Source organism: Crocuta crocuta, unplaced genomic scaffold, assembly GCF_008692635.1.
Source record: "Crocuta crocuta isolate KB4526 unplaced genomic scaffold, BGI_CrCroc_1.0 scaffold140, whole genome shotgun sequence".
In the NCBI taxonomy this organism is placed as follows: domain Eukaryota; kingdom Metazoa; phylum Chordata; class Mammalia; order Carnivora; family Hyaenidae; genus Crocuta; species Crocuta crocuta.
Window position 1 is genome coordinate 8,417,880 of NW_027527775.1, and position 14,113 is coordinate 8,431,992.

The 14,113-nt window shown below is 44.0% G+C and overlaps 1 long non-coding RNA gene across 1 annotated transcript in view; it reads right to left on the reverse strand.

The window, feature by feature from the left end:
- LOC144239393 (uncharacterized) overlaps positions 1-13,153 on the reverse strand; it is a 67,500-nt gene extending 54,347 nt beyond the window's left edge. The window contains exon 1 of the long non-coding RNA XR_013337418.1: positions 12,955-13,153. This is a non-coding gene — a long non-coding RNA (uncharacterized LOC144239393). The remainder of the gene's footprint in view (positions 1-12,954) is intronic.
- Positions 13,154-14,113: the final 960 nt, after the last annotated feature.

A 14,113-nucleotide genomic window follows, 5' to 3' on the forward strand; every position in this document is an offset into this window, starting at 1 on the left:
AAGTTCACATTCCTACGCACGCCCAAATGTTGCTGGATCTTTCCGCTTTCTTGACTGCAGGACCCGAGGCCCCTTTCCATGTCAATATCCTCCCTTCAGTAGAATGTCTGAGTTCAATGGAGGTCTTCAGTCTAAATGATCTTCTTGGTAGATTTTCGTCTCACCACCCTGTGTTGGTCTCTTGGCGGATCACCCATTGGGATCCTCTAGGGCAATGGTGGCCACAGTGCTGCTCCCTGATCTGTAAGGACTGTTTCCTGCAGACCCCCCATGGGCACCCCAACGGGGCAGCCACACATGCCACGGTTCTCCCCTGGGTCTGCCACTCCACCTGATGGGCACACCCATGACTAGAGCTTCCTTACCCCAGACTTCTGCTCAGTGCCCGTCCTGCTGCTGCATTCCAGACTGCTGATATTTACTCCTCCCCTGCAAATATATACGGACGTGGCTCCTCTGCCTCTGTCTTCCACGAAAGCTGTTGGAGTGGTGGAATGGGAAAGGATCCCAGGAAAGAGCGCCTGCGTTGTTCCAGGGACCACTTCCCTCCACCTCTTAGTTGACTGCTGGCTGCCACCCTCCCTGAGGCTAGAGGCTTCCTTGAGCTCTCCTTGTGCAGTGTGGTTCCTGTTCATTTCTTGCCAACTTGCTGAACAATGTCTGTAGTTATCTGACCCCTATCCGTGGACATGCAGGTGTTTCCCTAGGGTTCTTCTAGCTGATGAAACCAGGGAGCAGGGTACTAGAGGATGCAACAGAGTATCACTAGCTCTACATGCACACTGTGTCTGACCCTTTGCTCTGGACAGTGGAGGTCCACCACTACCTTAGTGAGGCACGAAAGACCCTCCAGGTCAGACAAGCCATAATGAAGGACAAGGAATAGAGCTGAAGACTAAGAGGAGATGGCAGGGAAACTGCCAAGAGAATGAAGAAGGAATTTCAGGGCAAGTAGAGTCCCTGGGTGGCTTCATCGGTTAAGCATCTGACTTTAGCTCAGGTCACAATGTCACGGTTCATGAGTTTGTGTCCCACTTTGGGTGAGCCTCCCTTCTGTCTGTCTGTCTCTTTCCTTCATGGGATTCTCTCTCTCTCTCTCTCTCTCTCTGTCCTTGGTCACTTGCTCTCTCTCTCTCTCAAAAAACAAAAACAAAAACAAATTTGTAAAAAAAAAAAAAAAAAAAGAATTTCAGGGCGAGTAGTTTCAGTTTTCAGCCATGGGCCAAATGAGTATCTCTGAGGGATCCCACAGACAGGAATTGCAGAGTAGATCTTTGACGTGTTAGAAGAATGCTAGAGCTCTGGAAGTCCTCACAGATACAGACACCATTCTATCATATGCTGCCATGTTAGAAGCTGGGGTCAGAAGGAAAAGAATCAGAGCCAGTGAAGTATGACAGCTGGATACTGAGTTAGGCCCATGCTCTAGCCAAGGGGCTGACTTCTTCACGGTCCTCTCAAAGCGTGTGATTCAAACTGGTGCCTCCCCAAACTTACAGATGAGTATTGCATGGACTGTGGGATTGCGTGTCCAACGCTGAAGCTGAGAACATTAAGCACCAGGGTGCTAAGGGCCAAGGGTCCTATGCAGGAAGCCATGGCTTAGAGTTTCCCCAACTTGTTTCCCATCGAACTTCATTGACCTGAGCGACTTCCCTACAAACGCTAGCTCTTCAGTTGGCACCCAGTATCACTGCTTGTCACCTTGGGAACCCTTTAGAGGGGCCCATTTCCTTAAAACTGTTCTCAGCCTTCTCCTGGACTTCAGCCAGGCCTTGACGGGTTCTGCATTCTTGCAGTTAGTTATGTAGAGCCTCTTCCTTGTTCCTTCTTCCTGATTTTTGTTTGTTTTGTTTTTGTTTGTTTGTTTGTTTTAATAGAGGACAGGGGAAGGGAGATTAGGGACAAAAGTCTGGCAAATGAGATTCAAGTTATTTGGTGGTAGAACTCAGTGGAAAACTCTGGCTATAAGCCTAGTCACTTAAAATGATGTTTCTAGATATTCAAAAATATAATTCTAAAGGTGCTCCATTTCAGAGATGGTCAGCTCCCAAATCTTCACACACAAGAGATAGAAATAAAGAAGCAGGCCAGTGGAGAGTCACTGAGGTGAGTGCAGGGAAGGATGTGAGGCCATCTAGGAGGTGGGGGTGGGGGGGTAGTGCTGAGTCAGAAGCCTTGGGTTTCCTTTTAGCTCTTCCTCTAACCAGCTGCGTGATCTTAGGCACATCACTTTATTTCTTTTAGCATCTCGGTATTCTCAGTAAGAAGATAGAGAGTTGGATCAGATATTCTAGAAGATTCTTTTTAGTTCAATGTATTCATATAGATTTTTCACATAGATATGAATCTATAGTTTTGATTGCTTCTCTGCTCAGGAGTTCATTATAGGATGATGGTTTAAGACAAACTCACGGATCTATAGAGATGACTAAATAGTATCAGATTTAATAATGGATAATTGATTCAAATGTAGTGATTTGTCTTTTGTTACAAGACAAGGCACACTAAAGTTTTGGTGCTAGCATTAATAAGAATATTTTTTAAATCGTATTTATTTATTTACTTATTTATAGAGCACAAGCAGGGAGGGGAGGGGCAGAGAGAGTGAGAGAGAGATTGAGAGAATCCCAAGCAGGTTCCACACTCTGCACCAAGCCCCATGGGGGGCTCTGTCCCACAACCCTGGGATCATGACCTGAGCCGAATTCAAAGGTCAGATGCTTAACTGACTGAACCACCCAGGCTCCCCTAAAAAAATCTTTTAATTCACTTTTCAAAGTGCTCTCACTTGTATAATTTTTAAAGATCCTCTAATTACAAAGAGGGCATTAAAAGAGGCTGAACTAAGCCCACAAATTTTCACCGTATCCTTCCTTGTCTTTGCAGCAGAGAGATCCAAGAAGTGTTCTTTCTGGGCTCGTAAATTCTTTCCTGGTAGCAGGTGGCCACCATGGGAGGCGCCTGGTCATCTTGATCCTATCGTCTTGCCCTGTGAAAGGAGAGATGGCCCCAGTGACCTCCTCCTCTAGGCTGGCCTCACTGCTTCTGGTTTCCAGACTAAAGTATTGACCCCTAGCAATACCAAGAAGCCTCTATAATGTACTGGCCTTTTGTCTCTTTCTGAGAGGAGTTATTTTTCATGGAAAATGTTTCTAGACTAGGTGGAATTCTTAGCAATGGTTTCATCACACACTGAATTCTCTGTCAATGGCTTTTTGGCCAGTGGTTTCTGTAGAATTGCTTACGAGAATTTGCTAATAGGCTACACGGGCCACTTGTGTTGGATTGTTTGCCTGGGAAAGGGTGTCTGCAGCTGACTTCAGGCCCCAGGTCTAGCATGCAGGGCAGTCCAGGCCATTTCATCTGGTGCTCTAAAGGTTAGGAACCATTTTACTCACTGCTGAGACTCACTTTCTTCCTTGTGAGAACTTATTTTATTCCACTGAGTGTGGGTACGTGGAGAAACTGGAGAATGATCAAGAGCTACTTGCTTTTATTTTTCTTACAAAAGAGTTTCATGGACTAAATTCATTAATTTATAAAACTTCATAGAACAAAGCTTGGTAAAAGAAGCACTCACATTTATCATCATCATCATCATCATCATCACTTTCATAGACTACCCAGTACTAGTGAGCTGCAAATTGCATAGTAACTGAATTTAAAGAGAGAACCTATGTATCTTGTAGTCTAAATTTCTGCTCTACAAATGGGTGCACTGAAGTTCAGAGAGGAGACAAGACTTGCCCGAGGTCATAGAATTTATGACAGCACAAATGGGATCAGAACCTAAGTTAGAAATAGTAATTTAGAAATTTTATATCTTTGAAGCCAGCCAGTACCTCCCAGAAACTTTTGAGATGAATAAAGTGGCAGGATGATCCTGGAGCCCTCAGACAAATTTCTGAGAGGTTATTTTTCTTATTATTTCTTATTCCACTGGCTCTTAAGGTCCTGTCTACAGGCCTCCAAGGAGCCCTCTTATTCTGGCCCTCGTTCCCGCAGAGGAGGCTGGTCATGCATCGCTGGGAATGCTTGTTGCCATTGGGAGTGACGGGAGTCGGCCATGTTTATTGGAAGCTAGATCCCTCAGCTGGTCGAAGGAAAATCAGGAAAGCTTTTTCTAATTTTTCATGAATCTGTCCCTTTTAGGTGACATTATTTTGTGGAAGCCATGTGTATTTGGTTTCTTAGGGCTGCTGGAACAAAGTACCACAAACTAGGCAGCTTAACCAACAGCAATGCACTGCTTCACGTTATGGAAGCTAGAAGTCCAAGATCAAGGTGTTGGCAGAACTGGTTCCCTCTACGGCCTTGGTGAGAAAATATTTCCATGCCTCTTGCCTACTGTCTAATGGTTTCTTGGCAATTTCCAGGGCTTCTTGGCTTGCAGAAGCATCACCCTGATCTCTGTCTTCATCTTTGCCGGGCATCCTCCCTGTGTATGTGTGTGTGTGTGTGTGTGTGTGTCTCCATATTGGATTAAGTTCATCTAATGACTTCAGTTTAACTTGGTTACCTCTGTAATGGCTCTGTCTCCAAATCAGGTCACATTCTGAGGTACTGGGGATTAGGACTCTGACATCTGAATTTGGGAAATGGGCACGCAAAACACTGAATAGTTTAGGCAAGTAGGGATTCTCTGTTTCATGTACCATCGAGTGCTCTGGGGTCCAGCACCAAGCATGGCACATATTGGACCCTCAGAAATGCGTTGAACTAACGAATACACTTAGCTATCCTCATCTAATTATACTAGGGGTTTTCAGATTGGCTTTTCATAAGGTGTTAATTTTCCCTCAAAGATGTTGATTATCCTTGGTGATGTGGGGATTGGAAGCTGCATAGGCAGTAATCCCCAATCCTCCATGGAACCAATTTAATGTCAGAGTCTTCTCACATGAGCACTTTCAACTGCGCCATTACCAAGTATAACACCAACTGATATTGACTTTTGTCTGTCCGGTCCGGAGCCTGGGGACAGGCAGAGTGCACTGAGCGATGAGTCGATCGGAAAGCAGCAGTAGCAGGAGGCAGAGGAAAAACGCCTGAATAACAGAGCTGGCGGCCCTCTGTTCCTGTCTTGGAAATCCTATTCTGCCTTTGACTTCTGATGATACCAGGATAGGTTGACACATGAGCATCTGTGCGGCACTGGCCACGGGAACGCTGCCCGGGCAGACGGGGAAGTTCTCACAATGTCACTGGGGCTGGGGGAGAGCCAGTTCTGAGATATCTGTGTCCCATCTGCAGGAATAGTAACTCCTGACAAATTAAAGCTGGACTCAGAGGCCCAAGTAGTAAATCCTGTGTCAGTCCTTTATATTTCCCACTAGAATTGTTCGTGCACATAAACAACAGATGGAAGAGATTAATGAGACACATTATATTCAAGTAGAATAAATTGGTCTGAAATGTGGATGTACTGCTCTCATTTGGCTGAGTGTAAGATCGGCTCAAACAGAAGATGGTAGTGCGCTTGGAGGCTGCCTGTGCATTTGTGGCAAAACCTTCTAGAGCCTGTGCAAGAGGACCGAGTCAGGAAGCAAACCCATTTACAATATCTGTAACCCTTCCTGCAAAATAGTGGAGCCTCCAAAGCCTGTCCCTTGAGTTTCTTCCAAAAAATGGATGCCTATAATAAAAGCAAAAGAGCACATGACACAGGATCTAGTCACTTGTTTATTTTTGTGTGTTTGCTCTGTTATATTTTGAAGTGGGCGAGTTGGCTTGTGAGTGTGTGCCTACATGGCCATCTGGGCAAAAACGAGAACAGATTTGGGTCCCCTTGGTTCTTCTGTTTGATTGGAAATTAGCCTCCTCCTTGGACTCTCATTTGCGATGTTTAATGGAATAGAAGTGATTGGAAGCTTGTTGTTGACTGTGCACGATAGAGAGAAAGCTGTACTTAGTGTCACAAACGAGCTCTTTGCCCATTTATTGGTTAGCTCAATGAATGTAAATAGATCACTGCATCTAATCACTTAGACACAGCACTCCAGGCTCGGGCAAACACCAATACTGATGATCTGAAAGACTACAAGATACCCTGACTTTGCCACTGGGCTGCTGTGCCTTTCAGGGGATCTGGTTTGGGACCCACAGGCCAGTCGGGGCATTTGTGCCTTTCTGGCAAGGCACAGAAGGGTTGGCTCTGTGCAGCTTTGTTCGGTTATTCTTTTCATGACGGATTGGGACGGCCAGAGCTGCCGTACAATGAGGGTGAGGCTGAGAACCGAACAGCATTTGCCTCCATCTGAACTTGTACCCTCTGTGGAATACACGGTGGGAGCTGGCCAGCTGCCACTTTCTAGGATGACATTCCATGGGCGGCTGGCATGCCCCACTGCTTGTAAAATGTCAGAAAGTCTTTCAACTTCAGGCTAACCATCCCAGGTGCATCCTTCTGTTTTTTGTTTTTTGGGTTTTTTTTTTGCCCTGACCTGGCTTGTGTTTGTTGACAGGCCCTGGTCACTGCTTACCAGCCAACCATCTGTTTGTCTGTGGTCCAAGTTCGCACATGGTACTTCCTAAGGAATCCTCCTAATACGGCTTAGAGCGGGAGTCTTCTTTCTACTACGATGGTGCCACATTTCTTTTAATACCCTTTAAGATCACAGTTGGTTGAAATATTTTATATTTCAAACATACAATAAATACAAAAATCACAAATGCTTATGTACCTGCTTCCCAACTCCATTGAAAGCTTCTTAATTTTGTTGCCATAAAATCTTGGAGCTACACTTGACATCTCCTGGGAATCCCATTTCATATCGCTCCCCTTCTCCTTTGCTTCCTGTCTCACACTCTCCCTCCCCGGGGGTAACCATTCTCCCAAGTTTGGTAGGTGTCAGTTGTATGCCTGCTTTTTTTTTTTTTTTTTTTTTACACTGTTACTATACGTGTATATATTCTTAAAAATATACGGTGGTGTTTTGCACATTTTAAAACTTTACACACATGTTGTCATTTGGTAGGATCCTTTTCTAACTTGGTTTTTATCCAGCATTTTGTTTTTTGGAGATTGTTCATGTTATTTCATTTTTTGTTACATTGCTGTATAGAATTGTATTTTATGAATGTAATGTAATTTATGTATCCACTCTCCATTTGATATTTGTGCTGTTTCCTTTGCCTTTTACAAAATGCTGCAATGTATATTCTAGTGCCCATTCCCTAGTTTGCAGATGCAACATTTTTTTCCAGCATGTACACCTCTCAGAATTGCTGGATCTGCGAATATTGCCAAATACACATCTGTGAGGTCCCATTTCTCCACATTCTAACCAAATTTTGGTGTTACCGTATTAACATTTTTAAAAAAAATTTAAAGTTTATTTATTTTGAGAGAGACAGAGACAGCATGAGTGAGGGAGGGGCAGAGAGATAGGGAGACAGAGAATCCCAAGCAGGCTCCATGCTGCCAGCACGGAGCCCAACGTGGGGCTTGAACTCACGAAACCATGAGATCATGACCTGAGCCAACACCAAGAGTTGGAAGCTTAACCGACTGAGCCATCCAGGGACCCCCATATTACCATTTCTTAAGACTCATTTTCTTTGAGGGGAGTTTTAGGTTTACAACAAAACTCAGAGGAAGGTCAGAGATTTCCCATATACCTCCTGCCTCTATGCATGCATAGCCTTCCCCGTTATCAACATCACTTACCAAAATGGGATATTTTTTGTTGACACATCATAATGACCCAAAAACCTGTGGGTTCACTAGGTGTTGCACACTCTCTGGGTCTGAACAAACAGGTAAGGAGAAATATCCAGGATTATAATATCATACAGTATATTTGCACTACCCTAAAAAATCCTCTGTGCTCACCTATGCATCTCCCATCCCTCACCCCCTCACAACCACTGATCTTTTTATTTTTCTCCATAGTTTTGCCTTTTCCAGAATGTCATATAGTTGGAATCATACAATACATAGCCTTCCAGAGTGGCTTCTTTCACTTAGTGATGAGCCTTTGAGATTCCTCCATGTCTTTTCATGGCTTGATAGCTTATTTCTTTCATATTCACATTCTTCACCAATCTGAGGGCGTCTCACTGTTGTTTTAATTTGCATTTCCCTTGGAGTGCCTGGGTGGCTCAGTCAGTTGGGCATCAGACTTCTTCGGCTCAGGTCATGATCTCACTGTTTATGAGTTCGAACCCCACGTAGGGCTCTACTGACAGCTGAGTCAGTAGAATCCGACAGCCTGGAGTCTGCTTCGGATTCTGTGTCTCCCTTGCTCTCTGCCCCTCCCCCGCTCACATTCTGTCTCTCTCTCAAAAATGAATAAACTTCAGAAAAAAATTTAATTTGCATTTCCCTAATTATCAGTGAGGGTGAATATGTTTTCTGTATGTTTATTTTCAGCGTTCTTCTTCTGTGGTTTGCCTCTTTCTGTACTTCGCCTCTTTTGTCCTGGATATGTTTGTCTTTTTTCTTATTCATTTGTAGGAATCCTTTATAAATTTTGAACACAATCCTCTGTTAGTTTTAAATGTTGCAAATATCTTTTCCCAGACTGTGCCTTGTCTCTAACTTTGTTTATGTATCTTTTGATGAACAAAAAGATTTAAATTTAACATCATTAAATGTGTTGTTAAAGGTTTTGCCCTCTTTTTTTTTTTTTCTGTCTTTTTTAAGGAAATCTTCCTACTACCCACCAGAGGTCATAAATCTATTATGCTATATTTTCTTCATTAAATTTTACTGGCCTGCCAACCTTAATTTAGGTTTCTAATTGACCTGGAATTGATTTGTGTGTGTGCAGTGCAGGGATTTAATTTTATTATATTTTTCATAAGGCTCACCAGTTGTCCCGGGATATTTTTTTTGCATAACCCCACTTTCCCGTACTGATTCAGTTATGCCTCAAGGTGCAAGGAAAAGGGATGGTGTCAGAGGAGACTGGTGAGTCCTGGAGCTGAGGAAGAGGGGCTACCACAAGAATTATGGCATAGACAGATGTAGCTCCTGACGGAGGAGTGCCAGAGTGTGGGGATAAATACCTCCACCTCTCTCTTCTCAGGCCTTCTATTCTTTGGCCTCTTCTTTCCCTTTGGTCACATCCAAAAGGAAGTCAGAGGACGTCAGCCAGACGGCTGGCACTGCAGCGTGTGGGGGTCACCTCCCCAGGGGTCAGAGCAGGGCAGCAAAGGGATCTGCGGGGCGTGCAAACGGGGACCAGCCAGCCCAGTCCTCTATGGCATGGATCTACCTCATTTTATCGGTTCTTCTCCCGGAGAGGCGCCGCTCGGTTTCACTATAGTTTTACAGCCTGCACGCATCCCAGTTCAGGATGGTTTGAAAGGAGGTTTTCCAAAACTGGGTAGCCAGTCCAAAGTCAGCCATGCAAAGAAAGAGCAATATTTCCCCTGCCAGAGGAGACAGGCTAAATAGAATCTTCAAGTCATGCGAGGGCTTCAGATTGCTTGAGAGCTTATGAATTGCTTTGGGAGAACGTGATCCTGGGCACCTGCTCATATTTAAGAGGAGAGATCTAAAAGCTGGTTGGAAGTATTGAGAGAATAGTGAAGCTGGTCAGCGCTTGTCTTCACTGTAGACGGATCAAGGGGGGCTGTCGGACAAACCCCTCTGTCAATCTTTCTACCTTTCCTCTCTGACTATCAGATTCCCTAGAGAAAAGCTTTATTTATTTATTTATTTTTAATGTTTGTTTATTTATTTTGAGAAAGAGAGAGAGAAAGAATGAGAATGCTAGTGTGGGAGGGGCAGAGAGAGAGAGAATCCCAAGCAGACTCTGCACTGTTAGCATGGAGCCCAATGCCGGGCTTGATCTCATGCAACCACGAGATCATGACCTGAACAGAATCAAAGGCAGACACTTAACTGACTGAGCCACCCAGGTGCCTTTCTTGGAAAAAAGTTTTAGAATTTCCTGTTTTTACCAAGTAGCAGAAGAGGGCTGGGACCTCAGTGTTCAGTTGCCTGGGCCACTTTATCTCCCTTTTTGGGGCAGGAGACTGGATCACTTGCCAACCTCACCTGCTGCTGTAACAAAATCACCATAAACCGGGAGGCTTATAAACAGCAAACATTATCTCACCATTCCGGAGGCTGAGAGGTTCAACATCAAGGTACCAGAAGATCCAGCACCTGCTGAGCACTTGGTTTCTCATCTTCTTGCTGTGATGTGTCATGCAAGGGTGACGGAGCTCTCTCAGGATTCTATCAGAGGCTCTGCCCTCATGACCTCATCACCTCCCAGAGGTCCCACTTCCTAATCCCATCACCTTGAGGGTTCGGTTTCAACATATGAATGTTGCGAGGGACACAGCCATTCAGACCGTCCCAGATACCCATGCCTTCCACTGTATCTCAGTGGCCTCCAGCCCAGAGGACTTGCTGGTCAACCACCTGCCTGGTCATCAGCAGTGTGGAGAACAGGAAGTTAACTGTTAACTAAGGGTTAACTGTTTCCCAAATAGCTTTCACCAAATCCTCCTTAATGTAGTCCCCTCTTCTTCCCAAGTTCAGGGACCTGGGGCTGCCAGTGTCTGAGCCTGTGAGGGTGCTGGCTTGTAAACCAGGCTTGCTCACGGCCCCCCCACGGCCAGCAGAGGATTGGGTTGAGGCCCGTCTGCGAGTCCTTTCTCATTACCCACCTGTGCTCTAGCTTCTACAACTTACTGCTGCTCCCACCTCTCCTGTTTCCCTGTGCTTGTGCATTTCTGTCCTTGTAAGCAGTCCCTTCACTGCACTTTCATGGTGGAGTCTCTGGAGGGGGGAAAATTAGGTACATGGGTTCAAATATCCTAACCCAGAATCCTTTCTTCCAGTCTCTATAAAAGTATTAGCTTCGGGGAGACTGGGTGGCTCAGTCAGTTAAACGTCTGCCTTTGGTTCAGGTCATGATATCATGGTTTGTGGGTTTGAGCCCCACATCAGACTCTTTGCTGTCCGTGCAGAACCTGCTTCTGATCCTGTCCCCCTCCAACCATGCATTCTGTCTTCCTCTCTCTCAAAAATAAACAAATTTAAAAATAACTTTTAAAAAAGTATTAGCTTTGAGACACGAATGGTCTATTCATTTATTTTCAGTCTTTCTTGCTTTTTTTAAATGGATGCATTCAAAACTATCAATTTCCCTCTGAATATTCTTCCTACGGGTTTTGATATTTAGTAGCACCCATTGTTATTGCTGGTGCATTCCAAATATTTTGTCATTTCCACTGTGATGTCTCCTTAGGTTTACAACTTACTTAAAAAACAGACTTTTAAATTTCTAAGCATATTATAAAACGATCTTTTCACTGCCGATTTCTAATCAACATGTGGTCAGAGAAGATGGCTTATACAACATGGAATCTTTGAAACACGCTGAGATTTCTTCTGTCCCTGTCCTCACGGTCAGTTTCTATGCACGCTGCCTCTGCACTTGGAAAGAATGTAGTGTCTCCCTTTGTTGATGAAAGATTCTATGTGTATTAGCTCGGACTTATTGATTTTATTCTTCCAATTGTCTATGCCCTTACTAATTTTGTATTGGTACAGTCAATTTCTTCCTTGTGATTACTTCAACTTTATACATTGAAGACTATGTGGTTAGATTGGCTTGATTACATATTTGCAATTGGTGAATTTTTTCCATTAAATTATGATGTCATTCTTCGTCCCCATTAATGCTTTTGCCTTACTTTTTATTTTCTCTGATTCTGATTTATTCTCCAGCACTCTTTGGATTTTTACTTAGTTTTTCATAGTACATATTTTCCATCCATTTATTTTCAACATTTCACTCTCTCTCCGTGCGTGCATGTGTGTATTTTAGGTATGTCTCGTGTAAGTGGTGTAGAGGTGTGGGGTTTTTTTTAGTTTAAACTTTATGTATTCTTTAAATATGTAATCCAGCATAAATTACCAAATTCTAAATATACTAAAGAGGAAACAGTAAAAACTCTCCTTCTTGTCTTTTCCCATCTTCCCAGAATCTCTTGGGAGGGACAGAAGACGGGATCAGAAGCAGCCAAAAAATTATTAGTTTTTTCCAAGTAAGATCGCTGTGAATACAAATAGATGCAGTAGCCACACTCATTTATTTTATGGTGGCATTATATGCACTGCTCTGTAAAGGTACAAGACAAGGTCTTTTCAGGTCTCAGGGATCTACCCTAACTGTGCATAAAAAACTTCCTCATTGTCTTGGGTGATTGCAGTTGGTTCACTATTGAATGTATCCTGGTCTACTGAACTTATCTCCCATGGATTTTTAGGTAATTTCCAATCTTTTACAAATAGCGCTGTGATGAATAATCTTGTACAAACATTATTTAAACATGTGCAAGTGTACCTCTAGAAGAAATTTCCAGAAGTGGAAATGTTGGAACAAAAGGTGCATGCTTTTGTAATTCTGACAGATCTATAGATGTCTCCCAATTACCCTCCATGGAATTTTGCCAGTTTACACTCCAGCCAGAAAAGAATGTTCTACCTTATTCTGACATCCACCTGCTGGTTTTCCCATTTTTTCACCAAATCAACCACGGGCCAGTTAAACAAGAATCCTCTGCTGGGATTTTAAACAGGAGAGAGCTGGAGGACAAGGAGCTGCCCCCGGATAGAGATGCCTGCCAGGCAGCGAGTGCAGGTGCGAATACCCTGGCTCTTCCCTTCCACTGCCCTCTGGACTGTCTGCCAAGGCCTCGCGTTTCTGAAGAGGGTTGGATTCAGCCAGAGCTTTGGAAATGCATTTTCCCATGAATACAGACCAGAGCAGAGAAAGAAGGGAAACAGATCTGAGAGCAAATCAGGCCAGTACCTGGCACAGCCCAATTTTTTGTGCTCAGCCCCTTTCTCACCCACTGCCCGTATTTAATGGCCACGGAACAATGATGTCCTGTGCAATGTGACAGAGCACACCTATCCTTTGTACCAGCACTTAAGCCCTTCCCCCCCACAGATGGGGACATATAAAGCCCCTCACTTACCACAGGTGTCTCAATAGCCTAGGCTCTCCCATTCAGGTCTGGATGTTTCTTCTGATTGTGAAGTTAAGTCCTATCGGCATCTGTCGTACATAATCATCAGGGACTGAGAAAGAAAAAGAAAAAATTTAGTATGTACCTATGAAAGCAGATACATCTGTTCCGCCTTCATGTCTGTAACTGGCCATGAGGCTGCAGGTGATGTTCATTACTCTCTCCTTTCATATGACCTCTTCAATATTCCCTTTGTCCTCTGCCAGCACGTGGCTGTTTGGGGAACCTTTACCTCGTGGAGTGGCAGAAATCTTTTTTCTTTCCCCAAGGGTCTGATGTCATAATAGTCGTGCCTTTATTGAGTAAAGTGCCTTCCATTTACTACTGGTCATGTGGTACTAAGAGGCACCGAGAGATTCCTTTCTGCTCCAGACATAGCTTTCCCTGCCCACTGTGTATCTGAAACCCTATTTCTTCTGAGTAACTGAGATGATTCCCTGCAGCCAATATGGTAAACTCTTTCCCTGCCCATTGGTTCCGTGGCAACATGGCCGGCCCAACAGCAGTCTCAACTTCAGTTCTGTGCAACTAATGCTGTGTTGCTGGTGGACATGTTTCTCTCTTGGGAATCAATACTCCTAATTGACTAGAGCCCAGGCTTGCTGCACTGGAAGCTTTCTGTGATGGGCCATTAGGTGTAGTGAGAAGCCACTCCTCTATCTCTGCTCCTGGCCACCATGGGCGATCTCACACATATATTGGTTTCTGGTTCAGAGCACGTCCTGCATCCTGTTAGGACAGCATCCCAGCTGTACAGAAGCAGTCTTGAGCTCACAGCCGGCTGTCCTACCAGATGCTTCGTGGTGATACGGTACATCTTAAAACTAGCCAGGAAGGAAAGAGTTGGCAATGGATTTGAAAGTAAAATAGGCAAATGACTGGCAAACTCACCGATGTGGTGTATAAACCAGTGTATTGGATCTTTGCCAATCTTGTAGATAAAAACTCTTAATGTGTTTTTATTTTTCATTTCTTTTGAAAGTCTTTGTGCATTTAAGAGCCACTTAGAGTTCCCTTTTTGTGAACTCTTGATTTTTAAACAATTTTATTTTTATTGTGTTTTTAAGTAAGGAAACTCTACATCCAATGTGGGGCTTGAACTCATGAC